Raw genomic sequence first — 12767 nt, 5'->3', positions numbered from 1 at the left:
AGAACCAGGATTAAGACAGAAATATCACTCATATTATTATGCAGTACTATTATATGTTTTCTGTTACAATCAATAAAATAACAAGAAATAGTCTTTATAAATATAACAAATGAAGAGATAAATCCTTTTGATAATAGTTTTATTCCTACAAAAGACTCATAGGAAAATTGAATGGATACAAAAATAATTTATAACTAAGTCTTTCCTATTAGAAGTAGTGATAGGATTTTTTAAAATCCAATTAACACAGTAAAAAAGCTATACAACTTTGGAATAAACTTAAAGGACAAGTACCTGACTTTTATGAAGAAAGCAATAGAGTTTTATTGAAGGACATAAAACAAGACCAGAACAAAGTGAAGGAACATACCATATTATTTGATAGAAACATATAAGTTTATAGAAATATCAGTTTTTTCAAAGTAATGTTAAAAATTCAATGTGATTCCATTTGAAATCAATTTTTACAGGCACGCTGTGACCTTAATGCCAATGTAAAAGTTTTCTTTTGCTTTTTTTTGTTTGTTTGTTTGCCAACTGGGAACTCTTTATTAGTAGTGATGAGAAGCTCATATACAAACAAGGAATGAGTAAAGGAAGGGAGCCCTCAGGTGCTGACACTGTTGGTGGGTGATGGAGAGTTCCCTGACAAAACACTAAGAGGCAAGGTGCTCTGGAAATTGGCTCAACTTCTACAATGTTCCTTGTGGGAACCAGGCTCCAGGATACAGGCCATGCAGGAAGGGGCAGTGCTTTACCTTCAGGGTCCTGACCTTTAGTTTCTCCAGCGAGGCCTGATCAGATGAAAAAGGGACATAACTTTCTTTGTAATCTACATTCAAGCATTGTTCCCCCTATGATCCCGTAAGAGGCCTTTAAATGATAGATATATTAATTATCTTATAGTTAGCTCCAGTATTCTGATCAACTACCACTAGCCACAAAAATTATTATTGTGTTTTTCTTTTAATTATTTTATAGATCTTATTTATTCATTTTTAGAGAGAAAGGAGAGAAAGAGAGAGAGAGAGAGAGAGAGAGAGAGAGAGGAGGAGGAGCTGGAAACATCAACTTCCATATGTGCCTTGACCAGGCAAGTCCAGGGTTTCAAACCACGACCTCAGCGTTCCAGGTTGATACTTTATCCACTGTGCCACCACAGGTCAAGCCACAAAAATTATTTTAATTGAACAACGAGGTGGAAATATTTTAGATTTTAACATAGAATGTAGTTTAAAACTACTGACAAACAAAACTATAGACAGAGAAAATCTTCAACTGTAATGAAGATAAATTAAAGACACATTCAGAAAAACAGAAGAAGAGAGACTTTTTTACCTGTAGAACTGTATTAAACTGTACTTAAGGATGTTCTTCAGGCTGAAGGAAAATATCACCTACTGGAATTGCATATATACAGGAAGAAATGGGGAAAAATTATAATTATTATTTTTTAAAGTCAGCATTTTTCCTACTCTTAATTTAGTTGAAAAATAGCTGTTTATATTAAGCCAAAAATACATAATTTAACTGTTCGCAGGCAATAATAAATAATAATATATGAGTAGAAATCAATGAAAAAATTCAATATAAATACAATGAACAAAGTTGTTTTTTATGGAAAAATTAACAAAATCAATGGAGTCCTCATATAAGTGTTTAAGAAAAGGGGAGGGAGGGAAAGAGAGGAGAGATAGAGATAAAGAAAGAGAAAAAGAGAGAGAGATGAGACCTGGAAGTACGTATAAGCATTTATTACAACAATTCTACAGATTGGAAGGAGGAAGCTGGAGCCTGCAGCGATATACAAACCAGATAAGACTATTTTTGAGAAAGAACAAGTACCAAGATTTTGGTAAGGTTTTTGTAATATTTTGATAGTGAAGTGAGCCTTAGATTTGGCAGAACAGGGTTTGTTGGAGTCCTCCAAACAGTCCTTTTAGTAGAGTAAGAAGAGAGATTCCAGACTGTAGTTAGTTGAATAGTTGTATGGGTGATAGTTTGAAAATATTTTATATGTAGTTAGCTCATTGAAGAAATTTGTCTATTGAGTAGAAGAGAAGAATATAGTCTACCTGGAGAGGAATATACAGTCAGTATAAATTGTATTTTTTTCTTTTACTATTGAAACCAAAATATGTTTACACATCTGCAAAAAAATTGTCTGGCCTGCGAAATAATAGAGCATTATTTCCCCTGCTCTGCAGAACATATATGGAGATAAATAAAATGAAATCCATTGTTCTGATAATCTGAAAACCTTGTTGCAATAATCTTGATTAAATGTAAAATATGTTATTTTGTTTGTATATGCTCATCTTTTTTTTCAATAGTAAGAGGACTCTTAAGGATTTATAATTGTGGTTTATTGATAAGAGTATTCACAATGGAACTGACAGCCAATTAGTCAAGGATCTGTTGAATTAAGGACAACTGCAATTTACATGCTGTACACAAAATGAAGGGAAATAGACCATTAGTTAAGAGATAAAAGGATTTAAAAATCTTGTAGGTAACTGACCTTTGTTCTAGATGAATGTGTTTATGTACACACTGATATATTTAACAGTGGTATATGTATCTTAAATTCAATGGATAAAATGGCCAAAAGTATATAATTATGTTGTTCATTGTGGTAGGCAATTATTGTCAGTTTTAATGCTTTGCCACTGTATCATGCCTAAGGCAAATACTCTCCGTGGTCATGAATATTGGAGAGAGCAAGTCATAAATTTGTAAACTGAACATAAGCATCTTTCAGGCTGTCGGGCCACTTGCAGTGTTTGCAAAGCTTAACATATATTTTAATCTGTGCACTGCTGTTTTATTTGCTGCCCTCCATCTTTCTGTCCATCTTCCTGCCTCCTGTCTTTCCATAGATCCATCATTTTTTTCCAATTAAGGGCAAGCTAGATGAAAGACATGACAGACATTTACTGTCCAATGGCACAGAGTCTAAGTAGAAGTAATTACTTTGTATGAAACAGACTGTGCACCTATGCTGCCGCCACAGGTCCTCAGAACATTAACTTACTCATCCTAGTAATACACATGGGGATGAAGTGAAAGGTGGGGAATACTGAAAGCAATCTCAGAAATGATTGTATGAGAGAATCCTTTTTATTTTTACTAGCTGAAAGTAAAATTTATGTTTCTCTGAATTTATAATTGAAGAAATCATTTCATAATGGATATCGTAGACTCTGAAAAATGCAGCCCTAGAGGGGGAGATTTTTGAGAAAATGCTACAGGATTTATGTGCAAAAATATCTTTGATTTTCTCTTGTTATAGGACTTGTCATTAGAAATAAGGAAATAGTAGCTTGCACCTGAGTCATGATAATGATATCTATTTATTCAGCCATGAATACAGAGTGAATTGTGTACAAAATATTAGACCAGACAGGTACACATAATTGTCCATGTCACCATATGTGATTTATATATATTTAATAAGCTCAGAAGGTATTTTTCTCTTTGTAACTGTATTATAGAAGATTTTAAAACCAATATATTAATCTATAGCTCTCTAAGGTAAAAACAGTGAGATTCAAAACAAAAATACATCCAGGTTGTAGTGAGCAATACAGTAATATCAGAGTAGACCATAAGCAATCATTTTACTTGTTCTGGTATGATGTGATTTGTAATGTAATTATTGTAAAGAAGTAGGAGATGCCAGTTTTTACAATGATATAATAGTTATTCTAATGCCAAGATTGTTCTCTTTAATACAGTTCACCCAGTTAAGGGTAGTGGGATTTGCGTTGGGGAAATGACTGGTTCTGTGTCTGGGGCAGGAAACATACAGGACAAATCTGACACATACTATTATATAACACCAGAAAAAATTGGCTGCTCAAACTTAACAAGGTCGTATCAAAAGTTCCCAAGAGTCAGCTTAAACAGAAGCCTATAGACCAATGACAAAATATTTGACAATTAAAAAAAAGAAAAGACTGTATACTGTAGTTGATTAAAAATCTTTAAATGTAACCTGACCAGGTGGTGGCACAGTGGATAGAACATCAGACTGGGACACAAAGGACCCAGATTTGAAACCCCAAGGTTGCCGGCTTGAGCGCAGGCTCATCTGGTTTGATCAAGGCTCACCAGCTTGAGCCCAAGGTTGCTAGCTTGAGCAAGGGGTCACTCAGTCTGCTGTAGCCCCCCCAGTCAAGGCACATATGAGAAAGCAATCAATGAACAACTAAGGTGCTGCAAAGAAAAATTGATGCTTCTCATCTTTCTCCCTTCCTATCTGTATGTCCCTCTCTCTGTTTCTGTGACACACAAAAAAAATCTTTTAATGTAGTTAATGAGTTCATAAAGATAGTCATAGAAAGATGAAAAAGTAACATCAAAATTATAAAATCATTAGACTTTGCTAAAGCATCAACTCATTACTCTGAAAATAGATAATGGCAAAGAAGTACATGTATTAGGTACTTACTATCTTTCTGGTATTAACTGTATTTTAGGATAAATAGCTTTGAGGATCACTGTTCTTAAAAATGAATTTTACATCATAAATAAAGAATAAATGATCAAACTTAACTATTTTTTTTGCAATTTATGTTGAAATAACTGCTTTAGGCACTAATCATGATAGTTTGCACAATTGTGTTAAGGTGGAATTTTAATGAGAAGTATTATAATGAAGGACTTATGTCACCACTAGAATGCATTAATCAGTCTTAGTTTCAGAAACAGGTTATCATGAGGTAATTAAGTTTAGCTTCAGGTCTCCTTATTTGCATATGCTACTTCCAAGCCCTGGGAGGGACCAGAGCAATAAAAGATGTTTGAAGTAATAGATAGGTTTTATGAATTTTAATTTTTATGTGTGATTTCTTTACTGATTCTAACTAAATACTTATGTTCCTTTTTTTTCTTTTTGTAATTTTGTAGGTTTTTGTTAAAGAGAGGGCTTCAAATCATAAAAGCTCAGGCCTCATATAATCTTGACTTATTTCTGATTAGAATCACTAGAATTGAAACAAATATAGCATATTTCCTCAGGTTATGCAAACAACCACTCTAGACCATCTGCACAGTGCTCTTATCAAAATCTTCAAACCTTTATATCTAACTAAAATAGTCAGAAAATAAAGAGAACAGAGGAAAAGGTTAAACAACTCCAAAAAGAGCAATCAATAAAATCCAAAATGTGGAGTATACTATAGAATAATTGACTCAATTTGTTTAAAATTTAAATGGAATGGAAAAACAAAAAATTAGAATGGAGGATTTGCATGATTGCTTTTTTATTTTTATGTAACCAAAACTGTAAAAATAGATCCTTCCCCAGGAATAGGGGAAATAGATTATAGATTGAATATTATATAATATTAATAAATCATTAAATTTGTAGCAAGTAATAATATTATTGTGTTTATGTAAGATGTTTTCTTTATGTTTTTTAGATTCATATTAACTTTAAAAATGTTTGGTTTAAAAACCAAATATTAGGGGCCTGACCTGTGGTGGCACAGTGGATAAAGCATCAACCGGGAATGCTGAGGTTGCTGGTTCAAAACTCTGGGCTTGCCTGGTCAAGGCACATATGAGAGTTGATGCTTCCTGCTCCTCCCTTCTCTCTCTATCTCTCTTTCTCTCCTCTCTAAAATGAATAAAGTATTTAAAAATTTAAGAAAAATAAAGTCTATTTAATAAAAAAATAAACCAAAACCAAAACAGAAATAAATAAATATTAGGGAATATATTTAAACATGTTTGTTAAAGCTGGGTAATGGTTTCATAAGTTACTGACCTTTATTCTTTTGTGAGTATATGAAAATTTTTATAATTTAAAAATATTTACTTTCTTCCATAAACATTCTAGCTACTTACAGCAAGACCAAATGGCATTTATCCTGGAATACAAGGATGGTCCAGCATATGACAATCAATGTAATAGACCATGTTAATAGAAAGAAGAGATTTAAAAATATATAATCATCTCAATTGAAGGAAAAGAGCATTTGACAAAATTGAACACTTTTTCATGATAATAACATTCATAAAACTAGGAATAAAAGGAAATTACTTCACCTTAATAAAGGCCACATATGAAAAACTCACACTTAACTTTATACTCAATTATAAAAGACTGAAACATTTTCCTACACTATCAAGAACCAAAGATGCTCTCTCTTACCACTTCTGTTCAACATAGTACTGGACATCAACAGTGAAATGACCTAAGAAAATTTTTTTTTTAATTATTTAAATTGGAAAAGAATAAGGCTTTCCCTGTTCACAGATGACATATTATGTATATGTAGATAACTCCAGTGAGTCCATAAAAAAAAGTAGTAGAACTAACAAATAAATTGAGCTAGGTTACAAAATTAAAAAAAAAATCAACATATGGAAATAAGTTACATTTTTATATGCTGAAATTAATTATGAAAAATCTTAATTAAAATTATTTGATTTATAGTAGCATCATAAAAAATAAAATACTTAGGAATAAATTAAACCAAGGAAACAAAAAATATGTATATACATTGAAATTAAAGAAACATATTAAAGAAGACACATATGAATGGAAGAAATTTGTGTTTATTGATAAAAATTTAATATTGTTAAAATGTCAGTACTACCCAGAGAAAACTAAAGATTTAATACAATTCTGATTAAAAGTCCAATAATTTTTTTTAGAAATAAAAAAATTAATTCTAAAATTTATATGGAATTTAAAGGGACCTCAAATAGTAAAACAATCTTGAAGAAAAACAAAGTTGAAGGTCTCAGACTTCCTTATTTCAAAACTTACTATAAAAAGCAGTGGAGTGTCATACTGACATAAAGATCAATGTGCTACAATAGAAAGTCCAGAATAAGCCCTCACATATATGGCCACTTTATTTTTGACAAGGATGTCAGGACCATTCAATGGGAAAAGGATAATTTTTTCAATAAATGGTTTTGGAAAAACTATATATCCACAAGTAAAAAAAAAAAAAAAGGACCCTGACTGAGCATCATACACAAAAATTAACTGAAAATGGCTCAAAGACATAAATCTAAGAACTAAAACTATCTAACTCTTAGAAAAAACACAAAGACAACTGTATTACCTTGGATTTGACAATGTTTTATTGGATATGATGCCAAAAGCACAGGCAACAAGAGAAAAATTATATAAATTTTATTTCATCAAAAACTTTTGCCTGATCAGACAGTGGTGCAGTGAATAAAGCATTGGAATGGGACGTAGAGGACCCAGGTTCAAAACCCTGAGGTTACCAGCTTGAACGTGGGCTCATCTGGTTTGAGCAAGGCACACCAGCTTGAGCCCAAGGTTGCTGGCTTAAGAAAGGGGTCACTCAGTTTGCTGTATCCCCCTGGTCAAGGCACATATTAGAAATTAATCAATGAACAACTAAGGTGCTGCAAAGAAAAATTGATGCTTCTCATCTTTCTCCGTTCCTATCTGTCTGTCCCTCTCTCTGTCTCTCTCTGTCTCTGTCACACACACACACACACACACACACACACAAATCTTTAAATGTAGTTAGAGTTCATGAAGATAGTCATAGAAAGAAGAAAAAGTAACATCAAAATTATAAAATTATTAGATTTTGCTAGAGCATCAATCAACTCATTACTCTGAAAATAGACACTCCGACTCTCTCTATGTCTGTGTAAACAAAAATAGAAAATTTTATGTACCAGAGGACATTATCAACATTGAAAATACAGTCCATGGACTGGGTAAAAATATTTGCACATTATACATCTAATAAGGGGTTGGTATCCAGAATATACAAATATCTCTTGCATATCAGCAATGAAAATACAGGCAACCCACTTAAACTATAGAGGACTTGAGTGAACATTTCTTCAGGAAAGATAGACTGGTAGCTCATGAGCACATGAGAGGATCTTAAATGTCACTAATCTTTGGGAAAATTTGGATCAAGACTATGTTGTCAAACAAAACAATACAGTAGGTTTTGAAGATATGAAGAAGTTGGAGTCCTTGTGCATTGCTGATGGGAATATAAAATGGTGTGGTGGCTCTGGAGGGTATTATGTCTATTCCTCAGAAATAATACATGAAATTTTCATGTGATCCATCAGTTCTACTTCTAGGAATACTCCCAAACAAGGTAGGAGTGAGAACTTGAACAGATTCTGTACACCGATGTCCATGGCAACCTTTATCACTGTAGCCAGGAGGTGAAGGCTACCCAGGCATCCGTGGATGAGAGGAAAAATAGAAAGTGGTGTATACAAACTGTAGGCCATATTGTGGACTTGAAGGAAAGGAAATCCTGGTATATGCTATAGCACTGATGAACCTTGAAGATGTTATGCTAGACAAAGTAGGCCAGTCATAGAGAAATAAATATTATATTATTCTACTCATGTGGAACTGCCTAGAGTGGTTAGTTTTACAGAGACAGATAGTGGGTTAGTAACTACTAGGAGCTGAGAGGAGGGGGGAATTGGGATTTGGTATATAATGGGTGCAGAATTTCAGCTGGGGAAGATGGAGACGTTCCGGAGATTGTGGTGGTTGCACAGCAATGTGGGTGTGCTTGATGCAACAGAGTTGTACACTTGAGAATAGTAAAAATGGTGAATTTTGTATTTTATATATTTTGCAACAGCATAAAAAATGAAATAAAATCTACTAATAATATAAATTTCTTTAAAAATTAGAAATATAGCAAGTATATATAAAAGTACTATGTTTAGAAAAGAAAACATCAGCATACATGGCTTTATATTTATCCCTTCACGGTTACAAATCTCAACAGCTCTCAGTAATTTCTGATGGTAAATATGGAATGATGCATTTCACACTCATTAATCAGTAGCATAGATGAGAACCTTTTTGAATTTTCACATGCCAAATATTACATTAGAAATAAGCAATCGCTCTGGCCGGTTGGCTCAGTGGTAGAGCGTTGGCCTGGTGTGCAGAAGTCCCGGGTTCAATTCCCGGCCAGGGCACACAGGAGAAGCCCATCTGCTTCTCCACCCCTCCCCCTCTCCTTCCTCTCTGTCTCTCTCTTCCCCTCCCGCAGCCGAGGCTCCATTGGAGCAAAGATGGCCCGGGCGCTGGGGATGGCTCCTTGGCCTCTGCCCCAGGCGTTAGAGTGGCTCTGGGAGCAGCAGAGCGATGCCCCAGAGGGGCAGAGCATCGCCCCCTGGTGGGCAGAGCGTCGACCCCTGGTGGGCATGCCGGGTGGATCCCGGTCGGCCGCATGCGGGAGTCTGACTGTCTCTCCCCGTTTCTAGCTTCAGAAAAATACAAAAAAAAAAAAAAAAAAAAAAAAAAAAGAAAAAAGAAAAAGAAAAAGAAATAAGCAATAGTGAAAGAAAAAAAGAAGAAACAAAAATAAAATTTTTATCATCTGTCATATATGCACTTATATGTAACAGTAGTTGCAAATTTTTTTTTTAAATCCTAAAGAGTAATGATTTATACTTTGCAGGTAATATGGAATTTGTTGGAACTATATAACTCTTCTGTTGTAGTATAAAAGCATCCATAAAAAATGCATAAATGGGCATAGCTGATTCCCATAAAACTTTATTTATAAGAACAGTCACTGGCCAGCCCTGCATAGTTTGCTGACTATAGATCTTTACCATGTAGTGAGTTTGATTTTCAAGGGCTTCAGCTTTCCTTTTGGCACTCAGCAGAGGTAAATGGCTTGGCCTAATTTAACATAGGTACACCTATGAATTGCATTGGTAAGAATGCCTCGGTAAATGGTTCCAGTTATGATTGGTGCTGAAAATCATTCCAAATCCGTTCATTATGTATTATCTTTAAAGTAAGCTTTATCATGTGACTTGCTTTAGCTAATGAAATGTGAACAGAAGTATTATATGAATTTCCAGTTGGAAATTTAGAAATCCAGATACAATTTTCCATGCAGACTTCTCCCTACTTCAGTGATCATGGAAATATGTTAGGACTGAGCCTCTACTACCCTAGGCTCCTGAGTGGCAGGTATAAACAGAACCCTGGCAGTACGACAATAAATATGTTTAATTGCCAAGAAATACATTTTGGTTGTGTCACAGCAAAATTTAATCCATCCTGCTTGATATTATATTTATAATTGTGTAATTTTAAATTTTGCATTAATTCTAGATTATAATTTGCTAATATTTGAAGCATTGATTAAAGGAGTTCTCTGTTAAAGGTCATGGGCAGGCTTGTATCTGCATATGTTTAGTGATGAAGCATCCTAAGTTTTCTAAAGCAGATATAAGCAATATGGCATAGGCTTTCTTAGCTCATACAGCCCAAATTTGGTGTTTACTTAGAGTACCATAAACTATACTAGTGTAATTCCTATAACTAAATCTTCATCATGTAGTATGAAAAGTATGGATTACAATGCATATATTATAATGCTGATTTTAATACTGAAACACAGAAAAATAAAGTGATTCTATAATATGCATATAGGAAAATGAAAGATGAGTCATTTTCCCTCTCTCTGCCTGTTGAAAAAGCTCATCCCACTTATAAACCATAGTACTTTTTATTATATAGCTCTATTTAATTTAATATTATTCAGATAGAAAAACTCCAAACTAAATATATAAATCTGTAAATATAACATAAATGCTAAAAAATTAAGATCAAATCGTAAGTTGTGTTGTGCATATTGCTAATTCATAAAGTTCATTTCATTCTAATATATACTTGACTTTATAATATTTAACTTATAAATCATCATTAACACTAAAAAAAAAATGAAATCCAAACCTAGTATCTAATATCCACAGCATGTCAATTGAGTTTCTGAATTTTAAGTACCTAATCAGTCTGTGAAACAGCATTTGTCATCTCAGATTATGTGCAAAAAAAGTATCTTATTAGATATTATTTGCTACAGGTGTAGACAAATGACAGTGACAAGCTGTAAACCCCAAAACTGTATTTAATAGTTTATTAGAGTACATTGAACATTGAGAGTGAAAACATTTATTGATAAAATTTTTGACTCATGTTGAGTTGGGGGATGAATGACAGGTCGAAGCAACTCCTGACAATCAACACACCCCAGGGAAAACAAACAGTGAAATCTTTGCAACCTTTGTCACCTCCTATTTTCTTTACATTTGCCTTTGGGGTTTTTTAATTTTATTTTATTGATTTTAATTTATTGTGTTTACATAGTTTCTAGTGTCACTCCGAATGCATCCCCCCATCCCCCTCAACATCTCCTTTGTCCTTCTCCCCACAGTGCCCTTCCTCCTTCCCTTCAGGATTATCCATCCTGTCATCCCCTTTCCCTCTGTCCTCTTTTCCTCTGGTCCCTTTGATCCCTCCTCTGTCTCAATTCTGTTCCTCAGTTCACATTGTTCATTGGATTCCTCAAATGAGTGAGGTCATATGATATTTTTCTTTCTTTGCCTGGCTTATTTCACTTAACATAATAGTTTCCAGGTTCATCCATGTTGTCACAAAAGGTAAGATTTCTTTCTTTTTCATGGCCCCATGGTATTCCATTGTATATAGGTACCATAGCTTTTTAATCCACTCATCCACTGATGGACACTTGGGATGTTTCCAGATCTTCATTATTGTGAACAATGCTGCCATAAACATGGGGTGCATTTAAAAGAAATGAATAGACTCTTCTCCAAAAAGGACATACAGATGGCCAATAGGCATATGAAAAAATGCTCCACATCACAAATTATTAGAGAAATGCCTTTGGTTTTAATGAATAGGATCTGGTTCCAACAAAACTGCAGGGTCATCCACTTAGCTCTGCTTTGCACTTCTGCTGCTAACACATCTGCTTGAACCATCAAGTATAGTAAGTGTGCATTTTGATTTGTAAGAGGATCTGCAAGTTGAGTACAGGCAGCACCAAAGTAAATACACAACACAGTTTTATTTATTTATTTTTAAAATTTTATTTATTGATTAATTTTAGAGAAAAAGGGAGAGAGAACCATTCATTGTTCTGTTTATTCATGCATTTATTGGTTAATTTTTGTATGTGCCCTGATAGGGATTGAACTTGCAACCTTGGCATATCAGGATGACATTCTAATCAACTGAGCTATGTAGCCAGGACCATACCCAACACAAATTTAATACATTTTTCAAATCCCACTTTAGGATTATTTGTCCCTAAAATCAGTGTATGTGAAATCTTAAGAAAAATAGATCGTGTTATATTCAGTTGTATGCTTGACACCATGTCAACACAATACATTAAAAAGTAAATTTAAAAGATAATAATTCCTATCCAGAAAAAAGTGAAAATAAAAACAAAGAGACAAGAAAAGTTTTGAACATCTGCTGTAGACACTTTTGTTTCACTGACTTCAAAAATAACAGATGTTATAATCAAAGGTGAGTCATTGGGTTTCAATTAGTCAGAGTCTGGAATATCAATAATTTTATGCTTTATTTTAAGGAAACATATTATCTGGGTTATTTTCCCTTAAAGTATGTGTTTATTAATTTTTTACAATGCTTATGTACAGTTCATTTCTTTAATTTTTAAATTTTATTTAGAAAATTAATTTTAATAGGGTAGCATTGATCAATAAGAGTACATAGATTTCAATATAGTTCATTTTTTATTTTGTTTCTTTAGCCTCAACCTATTTCCATGATTTTTTGTTAATATGCTTTTCTCCCAAACCCCTAACATTGTGGTAGTCTTTTGACCTTTTAAATGGTCTTTAGAAAATATGCATATATTAAGGTTCACTCTTTGTGATGCAAAACTCTATGGGTTTTAACAAATGCATAGTATCAGGAT

This window comes from Saccopteryx bilineata, chromosome 1 (assembly GCF_036850765.1).
Source record: "Saccopteryx bilineata isolate mSacBil1 chromosome 1, mSacBil1_pri_phased_curated, whole genome shotgun sequence".
In the NCBI taxonomy this organism is placed as follows: Eukaryota; Metazoa; Chordata; class Mammalia; order Chiroptera; family Emballonuridae; genus Saccopteryx; species Saccopteryx bilineata.
This window is presented reverse-complemented; position numbering follows the sequence as displayed.